This window comes from Aristolochia californica, unplaced genomic scaffold, assembly GCF_029961685.1.
Source record: "Aristolochia californica isolate CCGP_79_NKW_82.1479 unplaced genomic scaffold, dmAriCali1.0.hap1 SCAF_6, whole genome shotgun sequence".
Classification (NCBI taxonomy): Eukaryota; Viridiplantae; Streptophyta; class Magnoliopsida; order Piperales; family Aristolochiaceae; genus Aristolochia; species Aristolochia californica.
In genome coordinates this window covers 26,063,684-26,090,890 of record NW_027182257.1, presented here as the reverse complement: position 1 = coordinate 26,090,890, position 27,207 = coordinate 26,063,684, and positions in this window count along the sequence as shown.

Sequence of the window (27,207 nt, the reverse complement as noted above, 5' to 3'; positions counted from 1 at the left end):
TTGGATCATTAGGTCATTTGCATCTTCAACATGTTGCAGGCATGCATATCCACCTCATTTAAAACATGTTAGGATTAATTAGAAATCTCTTTCTTATAAAATTCCACCAAGCTAATAGGGGTTGTACTAGAGGAATTTTCCAAACATGGATAATAAAACTTTGGTGTTTATTTTTAGTCCGTGAAATAATTTTCTTCACTTACATTTATGATAGTTTTAAATTTTTTGCAAACATAAACTCTTAAGTTTTCATTTTGTTTTGATCTATTTGCCTTATCCTTTTGTTTACGTGAAAAATGGGAGAGTTTTCACTCTAGTTTGGATTTGAAAAAAAATAAAGATCCAAAAAGGAAATACACAAATGCTGAGAGAGATAATTCCAAAAAGTATCTGGGATATTTAATAATTGTAAAATCTTTTAGTTTTTTATATGTTGGGTTTTACAATCATCGAAAGAGGCAGGGTGAGGCATTTATAATTGAGTGATAAATCCCAAACCAGAAGTCATTTCGTAAAAAAATTATAGCTGTTACACATCATTAATCGATCAAAACATATACGATGATCAATGATTGTTAGGTCCGCTTTCTGTAAAATAGGCCAAAAGTGGGTTGTTTGGCTGTGGTAAATTTCCCACCGCACCTTAACTTCAGAATTTAATTTTTTTTACTACTTGAAATTTTTGGATCATCAGGTCATTTACATCTTCAACATGTTTCAGGCATGCATATCCACTATATTTAAAACATATTAGGATCAAGGAGAAATCTCTTTCTTATAAAATTCCACCAAGCTATTAGGGGTTGTACTAGTCGAATTTCCCAAACATGGTTAACAAAACTTTGGTGTACATTTTTTGTGAGTGAAATAAATTTCTTCACTTACATTAGTTATAGTTTTCAATTTTTTGCATACATAAACTCTAAAATTTTTATTTTGTTGTAATCTATTTGCCTTATCTTTTTGATTACGAGAAAAATGGGAGAGAGAAAACTCAAGTTTGGATTTGAAAAATAATTGAAAATCCAAAATGGAAATGCACAAATGCAGTGAGAGATAATTCCAAAAAATTTCGGTGATTTTTAAGAATTGTAAACTCTTTTATTTTTTTATTTATTTTGTTTTGCATTCTTCAAAAGAGGTGGGACAAAGCATTTTTAACTGAGTGTTCACTCCGAAACCATGAGTCATTTCTAACAAAAATGATAGCTGTTACACATCACTAATCGATCAAAACATTTACATTGATCTATGAATGTTAGGTCCGCGTTTTGACAAATAGGCAAAAAGTGGGTTGTTTGGCTCTAGTAAATATCCCACCGCACGTTAACTTGAGAATTTAATTTTTTCTACTCCTAGAAATTTTTGGATCATTAGGTCATTTGTGTCTTCAACATGTTTCATGCATGCATATCCACCACATTTAAAATGTGTTAGGATCAATTAAAAATCTCTTTCTTTGAAAATTCCTCCAAGCTATAAGGGGTTGTACTAATGGAATTTTCCAAACATGGCTAACAAAACTTTTGTGTTCCTTTTTAGTGCGCGAAATAATTTTCTTCACTTACGTTTATTAAAGTTTTCAAATTTTTGTGTACATAAACTCTAAAATTTTCCTTTTGTTTTGAACTATTTGCTTTATCTTTTTGTTTACGAGAAAAATTTGAGAGTGATAACTCAAGTTTGGATTCGAAAAAAAAATTCAACATCCAAAATGGAAATGAACAATTGTTGAGAGAGATAATTCCAAAATGTATCTGTGATTTTTGAGGATTGTAAACTCTTTTAGTTTTTTATATATTAGGTTTTGCAATCATAGGAAAAGGGGAGGGGGGGCATGTCTTTTTTGATTGAGTGTTAAAACCTAAACTATAAGTCATTTCAGACCAAAATTATAGCCGTTACACTCCATTAATCGATCAAAACATTAATCTATGAATGTTAGGTCTTCTTTTTTTAAAATGGAAAAAAGTGGGTTTTTTTGGATTTGGTTAATATCCCACCGCACGTTAACTTGAGAATTTAATTTTCTCTACTCCTTGAAATTTTTGGATCATTAGGTTATTTGCATCTTCAACATGTTTCAGGCATGCATAATCATATTTGTTGGGATCAATTAGAAATCTCTTTCTTATGAAATTCCACCAAGCAATTTGGGGTTGTATTAGTGGAATTTCCCAAACCTTGACAACAAAACTTTAGTGTTCATTTTTAGTGTGTGAAATAATTTTCTTCACTTAAATTTATTATAGTTTTCATTTTTTTGCATATATAAAACTCTAAAATTTTCATTTTGTTGTGATCTATTTGCCTTATCAATTTAGTTACGAGAAAAATGGGAGAGAGAAAACTGAAGTTTAGATTTGAAAAAAAATTGAACATCCAAAATGGAAATGCACAAATATTGAGAGAGATAATTCCAAAAAGTATATGTGATTTTTAAGGATTGTAAACTCTTTTAGTTTTTTATTTATTGGTTTTGCATTCATCGGAAGAGGTGGGACGAGGCATTTTTAACTAAGTGTTGACTCCCAAACCATGAGTCATTTCTAACAAAAATGATAGCCGTTACACATCACTAATCAATCAAAACATTTACGATGGTCTATGGATTTTAGGTCTGTGTTTTGTAAAATAGACTAAAAGTTGGTTTTTTGGCTCTTGTAAATATCACACCTCACGTTAACTTGACAATTTAATTTTTTTTACTACTTGAAGTTTTTGTATTATTAGGTCATTTGCATCATCAACATGTTTCAGGCATGCAGATCCACCACATTTATAACATGTTAGGATCAATTAGAAATTTCTTTCTTGTAAAATTCCTCTAAGCTATTAGGGGTTGTACTATTGGAATTTCCGAAACATGGATAACAAAACTTTGGTGTTCATTTTTAGTGCATGAAATAATTTTCTTCGCTTACATTTATTTTATTTTTCAATTTTTTGCATACATAACCTCTAAAATTTTCATTTTTTGTGATTTATTTGCCTTATCTTTTTGTTTACGAGAAAAATAGGAGAGTGAAATCTCAAGTTTGGATATGAAAAAAAAATGAACTTCCAAAATGGAAATGCACAAATACTGAGAGAGATAATTCCAAAAAGTATCTGTCATTTTTAAGGATTTTAAACTCATTTAGTTTTTTATATATTGGGTTTTGCAATTATTGGAAAAGGGGGGGGGGGGGGGGGGGGGGGGGGGGGGGGGGTGGGTTGGGGGGAGAATTTTTTAAACTAGTGTTGAAGCCCAAACCATAAGTCATTTCTAACAAAATCAATAGCCATTACACATCATTAATTGATTAAAACATTTACGTGATCTATGATTTTTAGGTCCGCTTTTCTTTAAGTAGGCAAAAAGTGAGTTGTTTGGCTCTGGTAAATATCCCAGTGCATGTTAACTTTAGAATTTAATTTTTTTTATACCTTGAAGTTTTTGGATTATTAGGTCATTTGCATCTTCGACATGTTTCAGGCATGCATATCCACCACATTTAAAACAAGTTAGGATCAATTAAAAATATCTTTCTTATAAAATTCTACCAAGCTATTAGGGGTTGTACTAGTGGAATTTCCCAAACATGGATAACAAAACTTTGGTGTTCATTTTTAGTGCGTGAAATAATTTTCTTCACTTACAGTTATTATAGTTGTCAATTTTTTTCTTATATAAAATATATTTTTTTCTTTTTCTTGTGATCTATTTGCTTTATCTTTTTGTTTATGAGAAAAATGGGAGAGTAAAAACTAAAGTTTGGTTTTGAAAACAAATTGAACATCCAAAATAGAAATGCAGAAATGCGGAGAGAGATAATTCCAAAAATTATCTGTGATTTTTGAGGATTGTAATCTCTTTTTGTTTTTAAAATATTTTGTTTTGCAATCATCGGAAAAGGTGGGCCAATGCATTTTTAATTTGAGTGTTGACTCCTAAACCATAAGTCATTTCTGAAAAAACATTATAGCCGTTACATATCACTAATCAATGAAAACATTTCCGATGATCTATGAATTTTAGGTCTGTTTTTTTGTAAAAAGGCAAAAAGTGGGTTGTTTGGCTCTGGTAAATATCCCACCGCATGTTAACTTGAGAATTTAATATTTTCTACTCCTTGAAATTTTTGGATCATTAGGTCATTTGAATCTTCAACATGTTTCAGGCATGCATATCCATATTTAAAACATATTAGGATCAATTAGAAATCTCTTGCTTATAAAATTCCATCAAGCAGTTTGGGGTTGTACTAGTTGATTTTCCCAAACATAGACAACAAAACTTTAGTGTTAATTTTTAGTGCGTGAAAAAATTTTCTTCACGTACTTTTATTATAATTTTCAATTTTTTGCAAACATAAACTCTAAACTATTCATTTTGTTGTGATCTTTTTGCCTTATTTTTTTGTTTACGTGAAAAATGGGAGAGTGAAAACTCAAGTTTGGAGTTGAAAAAAAGTTGAACATCCAAAATGGAAATGCACAAATGATAAGAGAGATAATTCCAAAAAGTATATATGATCTTTAAGGATTGTAAACTCTTTTAGTTTTATATATATTGGTATTGCAATCAAGGGAAAAGGAGGGGGGGGGGGGGGGGGGGGGGGGGGGGGGGGGGGGGTGGTGTGAGGTATTTTTAACTATGTCTTGACTCCCAAACCATAAGTAATATCTAATGTCATTACACATCATTAATCGGTCAAAACATTTACAATGATTGTTAGGTCATCTTTTGTAAAATACGCAAAACATAGGTTGTTTGGCTTCTGTAAATATCCAACCGCGCGTTAACTTGAGAATTTAATTTTTTCTACACCTTGAAATTTATGATCATTAGGTCATTTGCATCTTCAACATGTTTCAAGTATGCATATCCACTACGTTTAAAAAATGTTAGGATCAATTACAAATCTCTTTCTTATAAAATTCCACCAAGCTATTAGGGGTTGTACTAGTGGAATTTCCAAAACATTGATAACAAAATTTTGGTGTTCGTTTTTTGTTTACGAGAAAAATGGGAGAGTGAAAACTCAAGTTTGGTTTTGAAAACAAATTGAACATCCAAAATGGAAATGCACAAATGCTGAGAGAGATAATTCCAAAAAGTATCTGTGATTTTTGGGGTTTGTAAACTCTTTGTGTTTTTAAAATATTAGGTTTTGCAATCATCGGAAAAGGGGGGGCGAGGCATTTTTATTTTGAGTGTTGACTCCTAAACCATAAGTCATTTCTGATAAAAATTATAGACGTTACACATCCCTATTCGATCAAAACATTTACGATCATCTATGAATGTTAGGTACGTTATTTTTTGTAAAAAGGCAAAAGGTGGGTTGTTTCGCTCTGGTAAATATCCCACCCACATTAACTTGAGAATTTAATTTTTTCTACTCCTTGATTTTTTTGGATCATTAGGTCATTTGCATCTTCAACATGTTTCAGGCATGCATATTCATATTTAAAACATGTTAGGATCAATTAGAAATCTCTTTCTTATTAAATTCTACCATGCAATTTGGGGTTGTACTAGTAGAATTTCCCAAACATGAACAACAAAACTTTGGTGTTCATTTTTAGTGCATGAAACTTTTTTCTTCAAGTATATTTATTATAATTTTCAATTTTTTGTACTGATAAACTGTAAAATTTTCATTTTGTTGTGATCTTTTTGCCTTATCTTTTTGTTTACGTGAAAAATAGGAGAGTGAAAACTCAAGTTTGGAGTTGAAAAAAAATTGAACATCCAAAATGGAAATGCACAAATGATAAGAGTGATAACTCCAAAAAGTATCCGTGATCTTTAAGGATTTTAAACTCTTTTAGTTTTTTATATATTAGGTTATGCAATCATCGGAAAAGGGGGGGGGGGGGGGGGGAGGCATTTTAAACTGACTGTTGACTACCAAACCATAAGTCATTTCTAAAAAACATTATAGCCATTACATATCATTAATCGATCAAAAAATTTACTCTGATCTATGCATGTTAGGTTAGCTTTTTTAAAAATAAGCAAAAAGAGGGTTGTTTGGCTCAAGTAAATATATCCCACCGCACGTTAACTTGGGAATTTAATTTTTTCTACTCCACTCCAAGAAATTTTTGGATCATTAGGTTATTTGCATCTTCAACATGTTTCAAACATGAATATCCACCACATTTAAACCATGTTAGGATCAATTAGAAATCTCTTTCTTATAAAATTCCACCGAGCTATTAGGGGTTGTACTAGCCGAATTTCCCAATCATGGATAACAAAACATTGTTGTTCATTTTTAGTGCATAAAATAATTTTCTTCAGTTTCATTTACTAAAATTTAAATTTTTTTGCATACATAAACTCTAAAATTTTCATTTTATTGTGATCTATTTGCCTTATCTTTTTGTTTACGAGAAAATGGGAGAGTCAAAACTCAAGTTTGGATTTTAAAAAAAAATTGAACATCCAAAATGGAAATGCACAAATACTAAAAGAGATAATTCCACAAAGTATCATTGATTTTTAAGAATTGTAAACTCTTTTAGTTTTCTATATATTAGTTTTTGCAATCATCGGAAAAGGGGGGGAAGACATTTTTAACTGAGTGTTGACTCCCAAACCATAAGTCATTTCTAACAAAAATTATTGTCGTTACACATCATTAATCAATCAAAACATAACTGTTACACATCATTAATCGATCAAAACATTTATGATGATCTGTTATTGTTAGGTCCTTTTATTGTCAAATAGGCAAAAAGTGGGTTGTTTGGCTTTGGTAAATATCCCATCGCTGGTTAACAAGAGAATTTAATTTTTTCTACTCCTTGAAATTTTCTGATCATTAGGTCATTTGCATCTTCAACATGTTTCAGGCATGCATATCCAGATTTAAAACATGTTAGGATCAATTAGAAATCTGTTTCTTATAAAATTCTACCAAGCTTTTAAGGGTTGTACTAGTGGAATTTGCCAAACATGGATAACAAAACATTGGTGTTCATTTTTACCTTGTGAAACAATTTTCTTATCTTAAAATTATTATAGTTTTAAATTTTTTTTCATACATAAACTCTAAAATTTTAATTTTGTTGTGATCTATTTGCCTTTTTTTTTACGAGAAAAATGGCAAAGTGAAAAATCAAGTTTGAAATTAATAAAAAATTCAACATCCAAAATGGAAATGCACAAATGCTGAGAGAAGATAATTCCAAAAAGTATATGTGATTTTTAAGGATCGTATACTCTTTTAGTCTTTTATATATTAGGTTTTGCAATATTCGGAAAAAGGGGGGGGGGGGGGGGGGGGGGGGGGGGGGGGTGGGCGAGGCATTTTTAACTGAGTGTTGACACCCAAACTATAAGTCATATCTAACAAACATTATAGTCATTACACATCATTAATCGATCAAAATATTTACGATGATCTATGATTGGAAGGTCCGTTTGAACATCCAAAATGGAAATGCAAAAATGCTGAGAGAGATAATTCCAAAAAAGTATCTGTGAGTTTGAAGGATAGGCTAAAAGTGGGTTATTTGGCTCTGATAAATATCGAACCAGACGTTAACTTGAAATTTAATTTTTTTTTCACTCCTTTAACTTTTCGGATGATTAGGTCATTTGCATCTTCAACATGTTTCTGGCAAGCATACCCACCTCATTTAAAACATGTTAGGATCAATTAGAATTCTCTTTCTTATAAAATTCCACCATGCTATTAGGGGTTGTACTAGTGAAATTTCTGAAACATGGATAATAAAACTTTGGAGTTCATTTTCAGTGCGAGAGATAATTTTCTTCACATACATTTATCATCCTAAAATTTTCAGTTTGTTGTTATCGTTTTGTTTACTAGAAAAGTTGGACAAGTTTGGATTTGAAAAAAAATTGAACATCCAAAATAGAAATGCCCAAATGCTGAGGGAGATAATTCCAAAAAGTATCTGTGATTTTGAAGGATAGGCAAAAACTGGGTTGTTTGGCTCGGGTAAATATTCACCCACACGTTAACTTGAGAATTTAATTTTTTTTTTCTCCTTGAAATTTTTTGATCATGAGGTCATTTGCATCATCACATTGTTTCTTGCATGAATATCCACCACATTTAAAACATGTTAGGATCAATTAGAAATCTCTTTCTTATAAAATTCCACCATGCTATTAGGGGTTGTACTAGTGGAATTTCCGAAACATGGATAACAAAACTTTGGAGTTCATTTCTAGTGCGTGAAATAATTTTCTTTACTTACATTTTTCATATTTAAAATTTTCATTTTGTTGCGATCATTTTGTTTAGGAGAAAAGTGGAAAGTGTTTGGATTTGAAAAACAACTGAACAGCAGAAATGAAAATGCACAAATGCTGAGAGAGATAATTCCAAAAAGTATCTGTGATTTTGAAGGATAGGCAAAAAGTGGGTTGTTTGCCTCTGGTAAATATCCAACCACATGTTAACTTGACAATTTAATTTTTTTCTACTTATTGAAATATATAGATCATTAGGTCATTTGCATCTTCAACATGTTTCTGGCATGCATAACCGCCACATTTAAACCATGTTAGGATTAATTAGAAATCGCTTTCTTATAAAAATCCATGAAGCTATTAGGGGTAGTACTAGTGGAATTTCCCAAACATGGATAACAAAACTTTGGAGTTCATTTTCAGTGCGTGAGATAATTTTCTTCACTTACATTTATCATTCGAAAATTTTCTTTTTGTTGTTATCGTTTTGTTTACTAGAAATGTGGGACAAGTTTGAATTTGAAAAAAAATTGAACATCCAAAAAGGAAATGCACAAATGTTGAGAGAGATAATTCCAAAAAGTATCTGTGATTTTGAAGGATAGGCAAAAGGTGGGTTGTTTGGCTCTGGTTTATATCCAACCACATGTTAACTTGAGAATTTAATTTTTTTCTACACATTGAAAATTTTGGATCATTAGGTCATTTGCATCTTCAACATGTTTCTGGCATGCATATCCACCACATTTAAAACATGTTAGGATCAATTATAAATCTCTTTCTTAGAAAATTCCACCAAGCTATTAGTGGTGGTAATAGTGGAATTTCCGAAACAAGGATAACAAAACATTGGAGTTCATTTTTAGTACATGAAATAATTTTCTTCACTTATATTTATTATATTTTTCAATTTTTTTGCATACATGAACTCTAAAATTTTAATTTTTTTGTGATCATTTTGTTTACGAGAAAAGTGGATGTTCAAAACGATCACACCAAAATGAAAATTTTAGAGTTCTTGTATGCAAAAAATTTTGAAAACTATAATAAATGTAAGTGATAAAATTATTTCACGCACTAAAAATGAACTCCAAAGATTTGTTATCCATGTTGGGAAAATCCACTAGTACAACCACTAATAGCTTGGTGGAATTTTATCAGAAAAAGATTTCTAATTGATCCTAACATGTTTAAAATGTTGTGGATTTGCATGCATGAAACATGTTGAAGGTAAAAATTACCTAATGATCCAAAAATTTAAAGGAGTAGAAAAAATAAAATTCTCAAGTTAACGTGTGGTTGGATATTTACCAGAGCCTAACAACCCCCTTTTTGCCTATCCTTCAAAATCATAGATCCTTCAAATTAAAAACTATAATACATGTAAGTGAATAAAATTATTTCACGCACTAAAAATGAACTCCTAAATTTTGTTATCCATGTTTGGGAAATTTCACTAGTGTAACCCCTAATAGCTTGGTGGAATTTTATTAGAAAGAGATTTCTAATAGATCCTAAAGTTTTAGAAATGTGGTGGATATGCATGCCAGAAACATGTTGAAGATGCAAATGACCTAATGATCCAAAAATTTCGAGTAGAAAAAAATTAAATTCTCAAGTTAACGTGTGGTTGGATATTTACTAGAGCCAAATAACCCACTTTTTGCCTATCCTTTAAAATCACATATACTTTTTGGAATTATCTCTCTCAGCATTTGTGCATTTCCATTTTGGTCGTTCAATTTTTTTTCAAATCCAAACTTGTCCCACTTTTCTCTTAAAAAAAAAAGATCACAACAAAATGAAAATTTTAGAGTTCATGAATGCAAAAAAAATTGATGACTATAATAAATGTAAGTGAAGAGAATTATTTCACGCACTAAAAATGCACTCCAAAGTTTTTTTATCCATGTTTGGGAAATTCCACTAGTACACTCCCTAATAGCTTGGTGGAATTTATATCAAAGAGATTTCTAATTTATCCTAACTTGTTTTAATTGTGGTGGATATGCACACCAAAAAACATGTTGAAGAAGCAAATGACCTAATGATTCAAAAATTTAAAGGAGTAGAAAAAAATGAAATTGTCAAGTTAACGCGTGGCTGGTTATTTAACAGAGCCAAACAACCCACTATTTGCCTATCCTTTAAAATCTCAGATACTTTTTGGAATTATCTCTCTCAGCATTTGTACATTTCCATTTTGGTTGTTCACTTTTTTTTCAAATCCAAACTTGTTCCACTTTTCTCGTAAAAAAAATGATAACAACAAAATGAAAATTTTAGAGTTCTTGTACGCAAAAAAATTTTAAAACTATAATAAATGTAAGTGATGAAAATTATTTCACGCACTAAAAATGAACTCCAAAGTTTTGTTATCCAAGTTTTGGAAATTCCACTAGTACAACCCCCAATAGCTTGGTGGAATTTTATAAGAAAGAGATTTTTAATTGATCATAGCATGTTTTAAATGTGGTGGCTATGCATTCCAGAAACATGTTGAAGAACCAAATGACCTAATGATCCAAAAATTTCATGGAGTAGAAAAAATTTAAATTCTCAAGTCAAGGTGTGGTTGGATATTTACCAAAGTGAAACAACCCACCTTTTGCTTATCCTTCAAAATAACATATACTTTTTGGAATTATCACTCTCAACATTTGTGCATTTCCATTTTGGTTGTTCAATTTTTTTTGAAATCCAAATTAGTTCCATTTTTTTCGTAAAAAAATATCACAAAAAAAAAATATTTAAGAGTTCTTGTATGCAAAAAAAATTGAAAACTATAATAAAGGTAAGTGATGAAAATTATTTCACGCACTAAAAATGAACTCCAAAGTTTTGTTATCAAAGTTTTGGAAATTCCACTAGTACAACCCTAATAGCTTGGTGGAATTTTATAAGAAAGAGATTTCTAATTGATCATACCATGTTTTAAATGTGGCGGATATGCATTCCAGAAACATGTTGAACAATCTCTCTCAGCATTTGTGCATTTCCATTTTGCATGTTCAATTGTTTTTTTAAATCTAAACTTGTGTTTTCAATCTCCCATTTTGCTAGTAAACAAAAAAGATAAGCCAAATAGATCACAACAAAATGAAAATTTTAGAGTTTATGTATGCAAAAAATTGAAAACTATAATAAATGTAAGTGAAGAAAATTATTTCACGCACTAAAAAGGAACACCAAAGTTTTGTTATCCTTGTTTGGGAAATTCCACTATTACAACCCTTAATAGCTTTGAAGAAGTTTTATATGAAAGAGATTTCTAATTGATCCTAACATGTTTTAAATATGGATATGCATGCCTGAAACATGTTGAAGAGGCAAATGACCTAATTATCCAAAAATTTCAAGGAGTAGAAAAAATTAAACTCTCAAGTTAACGTGCAGGGAGATATTCACCAGAGCCAAAGACCCCACTTTTTGCCTATTCACAAAAAGAGGACCTAACAATCATTGATCATCGTAAATGTTTTGATTGATTAAATTGTGTAACGGAAATAATTTTTGTTATAAATGACTTATGGTTTGGGAATCAACACTCAGTTCAAAGTGTTTCACCCCCACCCCCCCCCCCCCCCCCCCCCCCCCCCCCCCCCCCCTTTTCTAATGATGGAAAAACCTAATCTATCAAAAGAGTTTACAATCCTTAAAAATCACAGATACTTTTTGGAATTATCTCTCTCAACATTTGTGCATTTCCATTTTGGATGTTCAATTCTTTTTAAAATCCAAACTTGAGTTTTTATTCTCCCATTGTTCTCGTAAAAAAAACAAGATAAGCAAAATAGATCACAACAAATTGTAAATTTTAGAGTTTATGTATGCAAAAAATTGAAAACTATAATATATGTAAGTGAAGAAAATTATTTTACGCACTAAAAATGAACACCAATGTTTTGTTATCCTTGTTTGGGAAATTCCACTAGTACAACCCCAAATTGTTGGGTGAAATATTATAAGAAAGAGATTTCTAATTGATCTTAACTTGTTTTAAATATGGATATGCATGCCTGAAACATGTTGAAGATGCAAATGAACTAATGATCTAAAAATTTCAAGGTGAAAAAAAATTAAATTCTCAAGTTAACATGCGATGGGATATTAACCAGAGCCCAACAATTAAGTTTTTGCCTATATACAAAAAGCAGACCTAACAATCATAGGTCTTCATAAATATTATGATCAATTAATGATGTGAACGGCTATAATTTTTGGTAGAAATGACTTTTGGTTTGGGGGTCAATTCTCAGTTAAAAAGGCCATGCCCCCCCTTTTCCGATGATTGCAAAACCTAATATAAAAAAAAACTAATAGACTTTACAATCCATAAAAATCATAGATACTTTTTGGAATTATATCTCTCAGCATATGTGCATTTACATTTTGGATGTTCAATTTTTTTTAAAACCCAAACTTGAATTTTAACTCTCCCATTTTTCTCGTAAACAAAAGAAAAGGCAAATAGATCACAAGAAAATAAAAATTTTAGAGGTTATGAATGTAAAAAATTGAAAACTATAATAAATGAAAGTGAAGAAAATTATTTGACGCACAAAAAACGAACATCAAAGTTTTGTTATGCATGTTTGGTAAATTCCACTAGTACAACCCCTAATTGTTTGGCAGAATTTTATAAGAAAGAGATTTCAAATTGATCCTAACATGTATTAAATATGGATATGCCTGCCTGAAACATGTTGAAGATGCAAATGACCTAATGATCCAAAAATTTCGAGTATAAAAAATTAAATTCTCAAGTAAACGTGCGGTAGGATATTTACCAAAGCCATACAACCAACTTTTTGCTTATTTAAAAAAAGGGGACCGAACAATAATAGATCATCGTAAATGTTTTGATCTATTAATGATGTATAAAGGCTATAATTGTTTATTGGAAATGACTTATGGTTTGCTAGTCTACTCTCTGTTAAAAACGCCTCGCCCCCCTTTTTCCGATGGTTGCAAAACCTAATATTTAAAAAACTTAAAGATTTTACAATCCATAAAAATCACAGTTACTTTTTGGAAATATGTCTCTCAGCATTAATGCATTTCCATTTTGGATGTTCAATTTTTTAAAAATCCAAACTTGAGTTTTCACTCTCCCATTTTTCTTGTAAACAAAAAGAAAAGGCAAATTGATCACAAGAAAATGAAAATTTTAGAGGTTATGTATGCAAAAAATTGAAAACTATAATAAATGTAAGAGAAGAAAATTATTTGACGCACTAAAAACGAACACCAAAGTTTTGTTATCCATGTTTGGGAAATTCCACTAGTACAACCCCTAATAGCTTGGTGAATATTTATGAGAAAGATATTTCTAATTGATCCTAACATGTATTAAATATGGATATGCATGGATGAAACATGTTGAAGATGCAAATGACCTAATGATCAAAACAATTTCAAGGAGTATAAAAAATTAAATTCTCAAGTAAACGTGCGGTAGGATATTTACCTGAGCCAAACGACCAACTTTTTGCCTATTTACAAAAAGCAAACCGAACAAAAATAGATCATCGTAAATGTTTTCATCAGTTAATGATGTGTAATGGCTATAATGTTTTGTTAGAAATGACTTATGGTTTGGTATTCAACACTCAATTAAAAATGCCTCGCCCCATTTTCCGATGATTGCAAAACCTATATATAAAAAAATCCTTAAAAATCACAGATAATTTTTGGAATTATCTCTCTCGGCATTTGTGCATTTCCATTTTGGAAGTTCAATTTTTTTCAAATCAAAACTGGAGTTTTCACCATCCAATTTTTCTGGTAAACAAAAAGATAAGGAAAATAGATCACAACAAAATGAAAATTTTAAAGTTTATGTATGTAAAAAAATGTAAAACTATAATAAATGTCTGTGAAGAAAATTATTGCACGCATTAAAAATGAACCCAAATTTTTGTTATCATTGTTTGGGAAATTCCACTAGTACAACCCCTAATAGCTTGGTGGAATTTTATAAGAAAGAGATTTCTAATTGATCCTAACATATTTTCAATATGGATATGCATGCCTGAAATATGTTGAATATTTAAAAGACTTAAAGATCCAAAAATTTCATGGAGTTCAAAAAATTAAATTGTCAAGTTAACGTGCGATGGGATATTTACCAGATCCAAACAATCTATTTACAAAAAGTTGACCTAATAATCATAAACCATTGTAAAAGTTTTGATCGATTAATGATGTGTAACGGCTATAACTTTTGTTAGAAATTACTTAACGTTTGGGAGTCAACACTCAGTTGAAAATGCCTCACACCCCTTGTTCGATGATTGCAAAGCCTAATATATAAAAAACTAAAATTGTTTACAATCAGTAAAAATCACATATACTTTTTGGAATTATCCTTCTCAGCATTTGTGCATTTCCATTTTGGAAGTTCAATTTTTTTTCAAATCCAAACTTGAGATTTCACTCTCCCATTTTTTCTCATAAAGAAAAAGATAAGGCAAATAAATCACAACAAAATGAAAATTTTAGAGTTTATTTATGCAAAAATTAGCTTGGTGGAATTTTATAAGAAAGAGATTTCTAATTGATCCTAACATGTTTTAAATATGGATATGCATGCCTTAACATGTTAAAGATGCAAATGACCTACTGATCCAAAAATATCAAGGAGTATAAAAAATTAAATTCTCAAATTAATGTGCAGTGGGATATTTACCAGATCCAAATAAAATTTTTTTACCTATTTACAAAAAGCGGACCTAACCATCATAGATCATCATAAATGTTTTGATCGATTAATGATGTGCACAGGCCAAAAATTTTGTAAGAAATTACTTAAGGTTTGGGAGTCAACACTCAGTTAAAAATGCCCCCCCTTTTCGATGATTGTAAAACCTAATATATAAAAAACTAAAAGATTTTACAATCCTTAAAAATCATAGATACTTGTTGGAATAATCTCTTTCAGCATTTGTTCATTTCCATTTTGGATGTTCAATTTTTTTTCAAATCCAAACTTGAGTTTTTACCCTCCCATTTTTCTCGTAAACAAAAATGATAAGGCAAATAGATCACAAAAAAATGAAAATTTTAGAGTTTAATTATGCAAAAAAAATGAAAACTATAATAAATGTACATGAAGAAATTTATTTCACGCACTAAAAATGAACACCAAAGTTTTATAATCCATGTTTGGGAAATTCCACTAGTACAAACCCTAAGAGCTAGGTGGAATTTTATAAGAGACATGGAGAAGAAGCAAAAGACCTAATGATCCAAAAATATCAAGAAGTAAAAAAAATTAAATTCTCTAGTTAACGTGCGGTGGGATATTTACCAGAGACAAACAACCCACTTTTTGCCTATCGACAAAAAGTGGACCTATCAATCATAGATCATCAGAAATGTTTTGATTGATTAATGATGTCTAACACCTATAAGTTTTTTTAGAAATGACTTATGGTTTGGGAGTGAACACTCAGTTTCAAATGCCTCGCCCCCCTTTTCCGATGATTGCAAAACCTAATATATAAAAAACTAAAAGTGTTTACAATCCTTAAAAGCCACCTATACTTTCTGGAATTATCTCTCTCAACATTTGTGCAATTCCAATTTAGATGTTCAATTTTTTTTTCAAATCCAAACATGAGTTTTCACTCCCATTTTTATCATAAACAAAAAGATAAGGCAAATAGATCACAACAAAATGAATATTTTAGTGTTTAAGGATGCAAAAAAATTGTAAACTATAATAAATGTAAGTGAAGAAAATTATTTCACGCACTACAAATGAACACCATAGTTTTGTTATCCATGTTTGTAAAATTCCACTAGTACAACCCCTAATAGTTTTGTGGAATTTTATAAGAGAGATTTCTAATTGATCCTAACATGTTATAAAAATGGATATGCATGCCTGAAACATGTTCAAGATGCAAATGATCTAAAGATCCAAAAATATCAAGGAGTAGAAAAAATTAAATTCACAAGTTAACGTGCGGTGGGATATTTAGCAGAGCCAAACAACCTAGTTTTTTCCTATTTACAAAAAGCGGACCTATCAATCATAGATCAACGTAAATGTTTTGACCGATCAATGATGTGTAATGGCTATAATATTTGTTAGAAATGTCTTATGGTTTGGGAGTCAACACTTAGTTACAAATACCTCGTTCCCCCTCCCCACCCCCACCCCCTGTCCCTTTTCGTTGATTGCAAAATCTTATATAAAAAAAACTAAAATCACAACCTTAAAAACCACAGAACCATAAAAACCATAGATACTTTTTGGAATTATCACTCTCAGCATTTGAGCATTTCCATTTTGGATGTTCAATTTTTTTTTCAAATCCAAACTTGAGTTTTCACTCTCCCATCTTTTCATAAACAAAAAGATAAGGCAAATAGATCACAACAAAATGAAAATTGTTGAGTTTATGTATGCAAAAAATTGAAATCTATAGTAAATGTAAATGAAGAAAATTATTTCATGAATTAAAAATAAACACCAAAGTTTTGTTATCCATGTTTGGAAAATTCCACTAGTACAACCCCTAATAGCTTTGTGGAATTTTATAAGACAGAGATTTCTAATTGATCGTAACATGTTTCAAATATGAATATGCATGCCTGAAACATGTTGAAGATGCAAATGATCTAATGATCCAAAAATTTCATGGAGTAGAAAAAATTAAATTCTCAAGTTAACGTGTGGTGGGATATTTACCTGAGCTAAACAACCAAGTTTTTACGTCTTTACAAAAAGCAGACCAAACAATTATTGATCTTCATAAATGTTTTGATCGATTAATGATATGTAACGGCTATATTTTTTTGTTAGAAAATACTTATGGTTTGGGAGTCAACACTCAGTTAAAAATGCTTCGCCCCCATTTTCCTATGATTGTGAAACCTAATATATAAAATACTAAAAGAGTTTAAAATCCTTAAAAATTATAGATACTTTTTGAAATTATCTCTCTCAGCATTTGTGCATTTCCGTTTTGGATGTTGAATTTTTTTTCAAATCCAAACTTGAGTTTTAACTCTCCCATTTTTCTCGTAAACAAAAAGATAAGGGAAATAGATCTCAACAAAATGAAAATTTAAGAGTTTATGTATGCAAAACATTGTAAACTATAATAAATTTAAGTGAAGAAAATTATTTCATGCACTAAAAATGAACATCAAAGTTTTGTCATCCATCTTTGGTAAATTCCATTATTACAACCCCTATAACTATGGGGAATTTGATAAAAAGAGATTTCTAATTGATCCTAACATGTTTAATATATGGATATAGATGCCTGAAACATGTTGACGATGCAAATGACCTAATGATCCAAAATTTTCAAGCAGTAGAAAAAATTAAATTCTCAAGTTAACGTGCGGGGGGATATTTACCAAAGCCAAACAACCCAGGTTTTTCCTATTAACAAAAACTTGACCTAACAATTGTATATCATCGTAAACATTTTGATCGATTAATAATATCTAACGGCTATAAATTTTTTTAGAAATGACTTATGGTTTGAATGTCAACACTCAGTTAAAAATTTGTCGCCCCCCCCTTTTCTGATGATTGCAAAACCTAATATATAAAAAACTAAAAGAGTTTACAATCCTTAAAAATCAAAGATTCTTTTTGGAATTATCTCTCTCAGCATTTGTGCATTTCCATTTTGGAAGTTCAATTTTTTTTCAAATCCAAACTTGAGTTTTCACTCTCCCATTTTTCTAGTAAACAAAAAGATATGGCAAAAAGATCACAAAAAAATGAACATTTTAGAGTTTATGTAGGCAAAAAATTGAAAACTATAATAAATGTAAGTGAAGAAAATTATTTCACACACTAAAAATGAACACCAAAGTTTTGTTATCCAAATTTGGAAAATTTCACTAGTACAACCCCTATAAGCTCGGTGGAATTTTTTAAGAAAGAGATTTCTAATTGATACTAACATGTTTTAAAGATGGATATGTATGCGTGAAACATGTTGAAGATGCAAATGACCTAAAGATTCAAAAATATCGAGTAGAAAAAATTAAATTCTCAAGTTAACCTGTGGTGGGATATTTACCAGATCCGAACAACTCACTTTTTGCCTATTTACAAATAGCGGACCTAAGATTCATTAATCATCATAAATTATTTGATCGATTAATGATGTGTAATGACTATAATTTTTGTTACAAATGACTAATGGATTCGGAGACAACACTCTGTTAATAATGCCTCAACCCCCTTTTTCGAGGATTGCAAAACCTAATGTATAAAAATCTAAAAGAGTTTACAATCCTTAAAAGTCATAAATACTTTTTAGATTTATCTCTCTCAACATTTGTTCATTTCCATTATGGATGTTCAATTTTTTTTAAAATCCAAACTTGAGTTTTTACTCTCCCATTATTCTCATAAACAAAAAGATAAGGCCAACAGATCACAACAAAATGAAAATTTTACAGTTTATGTATGCAAAAAATTGAAAACTATAATAAATATAAGTGAATAAAATTATTTCATGCACTAAAAATGAACACCAAAGTTTTGTTGTCCATGTTTGTGAAATTCCACTATCACAACCCCTAATAGCTTGGTTTAATTTTATAAAAAAAAAAATTTCTAATTGATCCTAACATCTTCAAGATATTGATATGGATGCCAGAACCATGTTGAAGATGTAAATGACCTAATGATCCAAAAATTTCATGGAGTAAAAAAAATCAAATTCTCAAGTTAACGTGCGGTGGGATATTTACCGAAGCCAAACAACCAAGTTTTTGACTATTTACAAAAAGCGGACCTAAAAATCATAGATCATCATAAATGTTTTGATAAATTAATGATATGTAATGGCTATAACTTTTGTGAGAAATGATTTAAGGTTTGGTAGTCAACACTCAGTTAAAATTCCTCCCCTCCCCCCCCCCCCCCCCCCCCCCCCCCCCCTTTTTCGATGATTGCAAGACCTAATATATAAAAAACTAAAAGAGTTTACAATCTTTAAAAATCACAGATTCTTTTTGGAATTATCTCTCTTAGCATTTGAGCATTTCAATTTTGGATGTTCAATTTTTTTTCAAATCCAAACTAGAGTTTTCACTCTCCCATTTTTCTCGTAAACAAAAAGATAAGGCAAATAGATCACAACAAAATGAAAATTTTAGAGTTTATGTATGCAAAAAATTGAAAACTATAATAAATGTGTGTTAAGAAAATTATTTCATGCACTAAAAATTAACACCAAAATTTTGTTATCCATGTTTGACAAATTCCACTAGTACAACCCCTAATAGCTTGGTGGAATTTTATAAGAATTTTTTTTTAATTGATCCTAACATGTTTTAAATATGGATATGTATGCTTGAAACATGTTGAAGATGGAAATAACCTAATGATCCAAAAATTTTGGAGAGTTCAAAAAATTAAGTTCTCATGTTAACGAGCGGTGGGATATTTACCAGAGCCGAACAACCCAGTTTTTGCCTATTTACAAAAAATAGACCTAACAATAGATCATCATAAATTTTTTGTTCTATCAATGATGTGTAATGGCTATAATTTTTTTTAAAATGACTTATGGTTTGGGAGTCAACACTCAGTTGAAAATGCCTCGCTCCCCCTTTTCCAATGATTGCAAAACCTAATATATAAAAAACTAAAAGAGTTTAAAATCCTTAAAAATCACAAACACTTTTTGAAATTATCTCTCTCAGCATTTGTGCATTTCCATTTTGGATGTTCAATTTTTTTTCAAATCCAAACTTGAGTTTTCACTCTCCCATTTTTGTTGTAAACAAAAAGTTAAGGCAAATAGATCACAAGAAAATGAAAGTTTTAGAGTTTATGTATGCCAAAAATTGAAAACTATAATAAATGTAAGTGAAGAAAATTATTTCACACACTAAAAATGAACATCAAAGTTTTGTTATCGACGTTTGGGAAATTCCGCTAGTACAACCCATAATAGCTTGGTGGAATTTTATAAGAAAGAGATTGCTAATTGATCCTAACATGTTTTAAATAAGGATATTCATGCTGAAACATGTTGAAGATGCAAACGACCTAATGATTTAAATTTTTCATGGAGTTGAAAAAATTAAATTCCCAAGTTAATGTGTGGTGGGATATTTACCAGAGCCAAACAACCCAGTTTTTGCCTATTTACGAAAAGCGTACCTAACAATCATAGATCATCATAAATGTTTTGATTGATTAATGATGTGTAATGGCTATAAATGTTGTTAGAAATGACTTAAGGCTTGGCTGTCTACACTCAGTTTAAAATGCCTCGCCCCCTTTTCCGATGATTGAAAAACCAAATATATAAAAAACTAAAAGAGTTTACAATCCTTTAAAATTACAGATACTTTTTGGAATGATCTCTCTCGGCATTTGTGCATTTCCTTTTTGGATGTTCAATTTTTTTTCAAATCCAAACTTGAGTTTTCACCCTCCCATTTTTCTCGAAAACAAAAATATAAGGCAAATAGATCACAAAAAATCTAAATTTTAGCGTTTATGTATGCAAAAAATTGAAAACTATAATAAATATACGTGAAGAAAATCATTTCACGGCATAAAAATGAACACCAAAGTTTTGTTATCCATGTTTGGGAAATTCCACTAGTAGAACCCTAATAGCATTGGTGGAATTTTATAAGAAAGAGATTTCTAATTGATCCTAACATGTTTTAAATATTTATATACATGCTTGAAACATGTTGAAGATGCAAATGACCTAATGATAAAAAAAAATTCTAGGAATTGAAAAAATTAAATTCTCAAGTGCACGTACGGTGGGATATTTACCACAGCCAAACAACCCAGTTTTTGCCTATTTACAAAAAGCAGACCTAACAATCATAGATCATCGTAAATGTTTTGATCGATTAATGATGTGTAACGGCTATAATTTTTGTTAGAAATGACTAATGGTCTCGGAGTCAACACTCAGTTAAAAATGCCTCGCCCTCCTTTTCTGATGATTGAAAAACCTAATATATAAAAAAAAAAAAAGCCTTTACAATCCTTAAAAATCCTTTCTGGAATGATCTCTCTCAGCATTTGTGCATTTCCATTTTGGATGTTCAATTTTTTTTCAAATTCAAACTTGAGTTTTCACTCTCCCATTTTTCTCGTAAACAAAAAGATAAGGCGAACAGGTAACAACAAAATAAATTTTTTTAGCTTTTATGTACGCAAAAAAGTGAAAACTATAATAAATGTACGTGAAGAAAATTATTTCACGCACTAAAAATGAACATCAAAGTTTTGTTATCCTTGTTTGGGAAATTCCAATAGTACAACCCCTAATAGTTTGGTGGAATTTTATAAGAAAGAGATTTCTAATTATTCCTAACATGTTTTAAATATGGATATGCATGCCTGAAACATCTTGAAGAAGTAAATGACCTAATGATCCAAAATTTTCAAGGAGTAGAAAAAATAAAATTCTCAAATTAAAGTGCGGTGGGATATTTACCAAAGCCAAACAACCATGTTTTTGCCTATTTACATCAAAAAGACCTAACAATCATAGATCATCATAAATGTTTTGATCAATTAATGATGTGTAATGGCTATAATTTTTGTTAGAAATGACAAATGGTTTGGGAGTCAACACTCAGCTAAAAATGCCTCACTCCCCCTTTTCCGATGATTGGAAAACCTAATATATAAAAAACTAAGAGAGTTTACAATCTTTAAAAATCACAGATACTTTTTGCAATTATCTCTCTTTGCATTTATGAATTTCCATTTTGGATGTTCAATTTTTTTTAAATCCAAACTTGAGTTTTCACTCTCCCATTTTTCTCGTAAACAATAAGATTAGGCAAATTGATCAAAACAATTGAAAATTTTACAGCTTACGAGTGCAAAAAAATGAAAACTATAATAAATTTCTATGAAGAAAATTATTTCATGCACTAAAAATGAACACCAAAGTATTGGTTTCCATGTTTTTGAAATTCCACTAGTACAAGCCCGAATAGGTTAGTGGAATTTTATAAGAAAGATATTTCTAATTGATCCTAACATGTTTTAAATATGGATTTGTATGCCAGCAACATGTTGAAGATGCAAATAACCAAATGGTCCAAAAATTTCAAGATATGGAAAAAATTAAATTCTCAAGTTAACGTGTGGTGGGATATTTACCAGAGCCAAACAACCCAGTTTTAGCCTATTAACAAAAAGCGGACCCAACAATCGTAGATCATCGTAAATATTTTTATCGATTAATTATGTGTAATGGCTATAATATTTTTTAGAAATGACTTATGGTTTGAGAGTCAGCACTCAGTTCAAAATTCCTCGCCCCTTTTTCTGATGATAGCAAAACCTAATATATAAAATACTAAAAGTGTTTACAATCCTTAAAATCACAAATACATTTTGGAATTATCTCTCTCAGCTTTTGTGCATTTCCATTTTGGATTTTCAATTTTTTTTCAAATACAAACTTGAGTTTTCATTCTCCCATTTTTCTCGTAAACTAAAAGACAAGGCAAATAGATCACAACAAAATGAAAATTTTAGCGTTTATGTATGCAAAAAATTGAAAACTATAATAAATGTACGTGAAGAAAATTATTTTACGCAGTAAAAATGAACACCAAAGTTTTGTTATCAATTTTTGGGAAATTCCACTAGTACAACCCCTAATAGCTTGGTGAAATTTTAAAAGACAGAGATTTCTAATTAATCCTAACATTTTTTAAATATGGATATGCATGCCTGAAATATCTTGAAGATGCAAATTACTGAATGATCCAAAAATTTCTAGGAGTTGAAATTAAATTCTCAAGTTAACGTGCGGTGGGATATTTACCAGAGCCAAACAACTCAGTTTTTGCCTATTTAAAAAAAGAAGACCTAACAAACATAGATCGTAATAAATGTTTTGATTGATTAATGATGCGTAACAGCTATAATTTTTGTTAGGAATGACTTATGGTTTGGGGGCAACACTCCGTTCAAAATGCGCCCCCCCCCCCCCCCCCCCCTCCTATTTTGATGATTGCAAAACCTAATATATAAAAAATAACAAGAGTTTACAATCCTTAAAAATTATAGATACATTTTGGAATTATCACTCTCGGCATTTTTGCATTTCCATTTAGGATGTTCAATTGGTTTTTTAAATCCAAACTTGTGTTTTCACTTTCCCATTTTTATGGTAAACAAAAAGATAAGGCAAATAGGTCACAAAATTTGAAAATTTAAGGGGTTATGTATGCAAAAAATTAAAAAATATAATAAATGTACAAGAAGAAAATTATTTCACGCACTGAAAATGAACACAAAAGTTTTGGTTTCCATGTTTGTAAAATTTCACTAGTACAACCCCTAATAGCTCTGTCGAAGTTTATTAGAAAGAGATTTCTAATTGATCCTAACATGTTGTAAGTATGGATTTGCATGCCTACAACCTGTTGAAGATGCAAATGACTGAATGATTCAAAAATTTCAAGCAGTAGAAAAATTTAAATTCTCAAGTTAACGTGCGGTGGGAAATTTACCAGAGCCAAACAACCCGGTTTTTGCCTATTCACAAAAAGCGGACCTAACAATCGTAGATCATCATAAATATTTTTCTTTATTAATGATGTGTAACGGATATAATTTTTGTTAGAAATGACTAATGGTTTGGGAGTCAACACTCAGTTAAAGATGCCTCGCCTCCCCTTTTTCGATGATTGTAAAACCTAATATGTAAAAAACTAAAAGAGTTGACAATCCTTAAAAATCACAGATACTTTTTGGAATTATCTCTCTCAGCATTTGTGCATTTCCATTTTGGATTTTCAATTTTTTTTAAATCCAAACTTGAGTTTTCACTCTCCCTTTTTTCTCGTAAACAAAAAGATAAGGCAAATAGATCACAACAATTGAAACTATTAGGGCTTATGTGTGCAAAAAATAAAAAAATATTATAAATTTAAGAAAATAAAATTATTTCACGCACTGACAATCGTAGGTAATCGTAAATATTTTTATCGATTAATCATGTGTAATGGATATAATTTTTGTTAGAAATGGCTAATGGTTTGGGAGTCAACATTCAGTTACAAATGCATCGGCCACCCCCCCCCTTCTCGATGATTGTAAAATCTAATATGTAAAAAAATAAAAGAGTTGACAATCCTTAAAAATCACAGATACTTTTTGGAATTATTTCTCTCAGCATTTGTGCATTTCCATTTTGGATGTTCAATTTTTTTTTAAATCCAAACTTGAGTTTTCACTCTCCCATTTTTCTCATCAACAAAAAGATAAAGCAAATAGATATCAACAATTGAAACTTTTAGGGCTTATGTGTGCAAAAAATCAAAAACTATAATTAATTTACGTGAAGAAATTTTTTTCACACACCAAAAATGAACACCAAAGTTTTGGTTTCCATGTTTGTGAAATTCCACTAGAACAACCCCTAATAGCTCTGTGGAATTTTATAAGAAAGAGTTTCAAATTGATCCTAACATGTTTTAAATATGAATTTTCATGCCCGGAACATGTTGAAGATGCAAATGACCAAGTGATCCAATCATTTCAAGCTGTGGAAAAAATTAAATTCTCAAGTTAACGTGCGGTGGGATATTTACTAGAGCCAAACAACTCAGTTTTTGCCTATTAACAAAAAGCAGACCTAACAATCGTAGATCATCATAAATATTTTGATCGATTAATGATGTGAAATGGCTATAATTTTTTCTAGAAATGACTTATGGTTTGAGAGTCAACACTCAGTTAAAAATTATTCGACCCCCATTTTTCGATGATTGCAAAACCTAATATATAAAATAAAAAAAGTGTTTACAATCCTTAAAAATCATAGATAATTTTTGGAATTATCCCTCTCAGCATTTTTGCATTTCCTTTTTTTCGATGTTCAATTATTTTTAAAATCCAAACTTGAGTTTTCAGTCTCCTATTTTTCTCGTAAACTAAAAGATAAGGCAAATAGATCACAACAAAATTAAAATTTTAGTGTTTATGTATGCAAAAAATTGAAAACTACAATAAATGTACGTGAACAAAAGTATTTCATGCACTAAAAATGAACACCAATTTTTTTTTATCCATGTTTGGGAAATTCCACTAGTACAACCCCTAATATCTTGGTGAAATTTTAGAAGAAAGTTATTTCTAATTAATCCTAACTTGTTTTGAATATGGATATGGATGCCTGAATCATCTTGAAGATGCAAATGACCTAATGATCCAAAAATTTCAATCAGTTGAAAAAATTAAATTCTCAAGTTAACATGCGGTGGGATATTTACCAGAGCCAAACAACCTAGTTTTTGCCTATTTAAAAAAAGGAGACCTACCAGTCATAGATCATCCTAAATGTTTTGATCGATTAATGATGTGTAACGGCTCTAATTTTTGTGAGAAATGAATTATGGTTTGGGAGTCAACACTGAGTTCAAAATGCCTTGCCCCCCTTCTCCGATGAATACAAAACTTAATATATAAAAAACAAAAAGAGTTTACAATCCTTAAAATATATAGATGCCATTGGAATTATCTCTCTCTACAGTTGCACATTTCCATTTTGGATGTTCAATTTTTTTTTTGAAATCCAAACTTGAGTTTTCACTTTCCCATTTTTCTCGTAAACAAAAAGATAGGGCAAATAGATCACAACAACTGAATATTTTTAGGGGTTATGTATGTAAAAAATCAAAAAATATAATAAAAGTATGTAAAGAAAATTATTTCGCGCACTGAAAATGAACACCAAATTTTTGGTTTACATGTTAGTGAAATTCCAATAGTAAGTCCTAATAGCTCTGTGGTATTTTATAAGAAAGAGATTTATAATTGATCCTAACATGTTTTAAATATGGATATGCATGCCTGCAACATGTTGAAGATGCAAATGACAAAATACTCTAAAAATTTCAAGCAGTAGAAAAAAATAAATTCTCACGTTAAAGTGCGGTGAGAAATTTACCAGAGCCAAAGAACCCATTTTTTTCCTATTAACAAAAAGCAGACCTAACAATCGTAGATCATTGTAAATATTTTGATCGATTAATTTTTGCTACAAATGACTAATGGTTTGTGAGTCAACACTCAATTAAAAATGCCTCCCCCCCTGTCCTTTTTTGATTTTTGCAAACCCTAATATATATAAAACTAAAAGAGTTTACAATCCTTAAAAATCATAGATACTTTTTGGAATTATCTGTCTCAGCATTTGTGCATTTCCAATTTGGATGTTCAATTTTTTTTTAAATCCAAACTTGAGTTTTCTCTCTCCCATTTTTCTCGTAAACAAAAAGATAAGGCAAATAGATTACAACAATTGAAATTTTTAGGGCTTATGTGTGCAAAAAATTGAAAACTACAATAAATTTACATGAAGAAAATTATTTCACGCACCAAAAAAGAACACCAAAGTTTTGGTTTCCAAGTTTGTGAAATTCCACTGGTAGAACCCCTAATAGCTCTGAGGAATTTTATAAGAAAGAGATTTCTAATTGATCCTAACATGTTTTAAAAATGAATTTGCATGCCTGCAACATGTTGAAGATGCAAATGACCAAATTATCCAAATATTTCAAGCGGTGGAAAAAATTAAATTCTCAAGTTAACGTGCAGTGGGATATTTACCATAGCCAAACAACCCAGTTTTTGCCTATTAACAAAAAGTGGACCTAACAATCGTAGATCAACATAAATAATTTGATCAATTAATGATGTGAAACGGCTATAATTTTAGGTTAGAAATGACTTATGGTTTGAGAGTCAACACTCAGTTAAAAATTCCTCCCCCTCCCCTCTATTTTCTGATGATTGCAAGACCAAATATATAAAATACTAAAAGTGTTTACAATCCTTAAAAATCACATATACTTTTTGGAATTATCTCTCTCAGCATTTGTGCATTTCCATTCTGGATGTTAATTTTTTTTTAAATCCAAACTTGGGTTTTCACTCTCGCAGTTTCTTCGTAAACAAAAAGATAAGGGAAATAGATCACAAAAATTGAAAA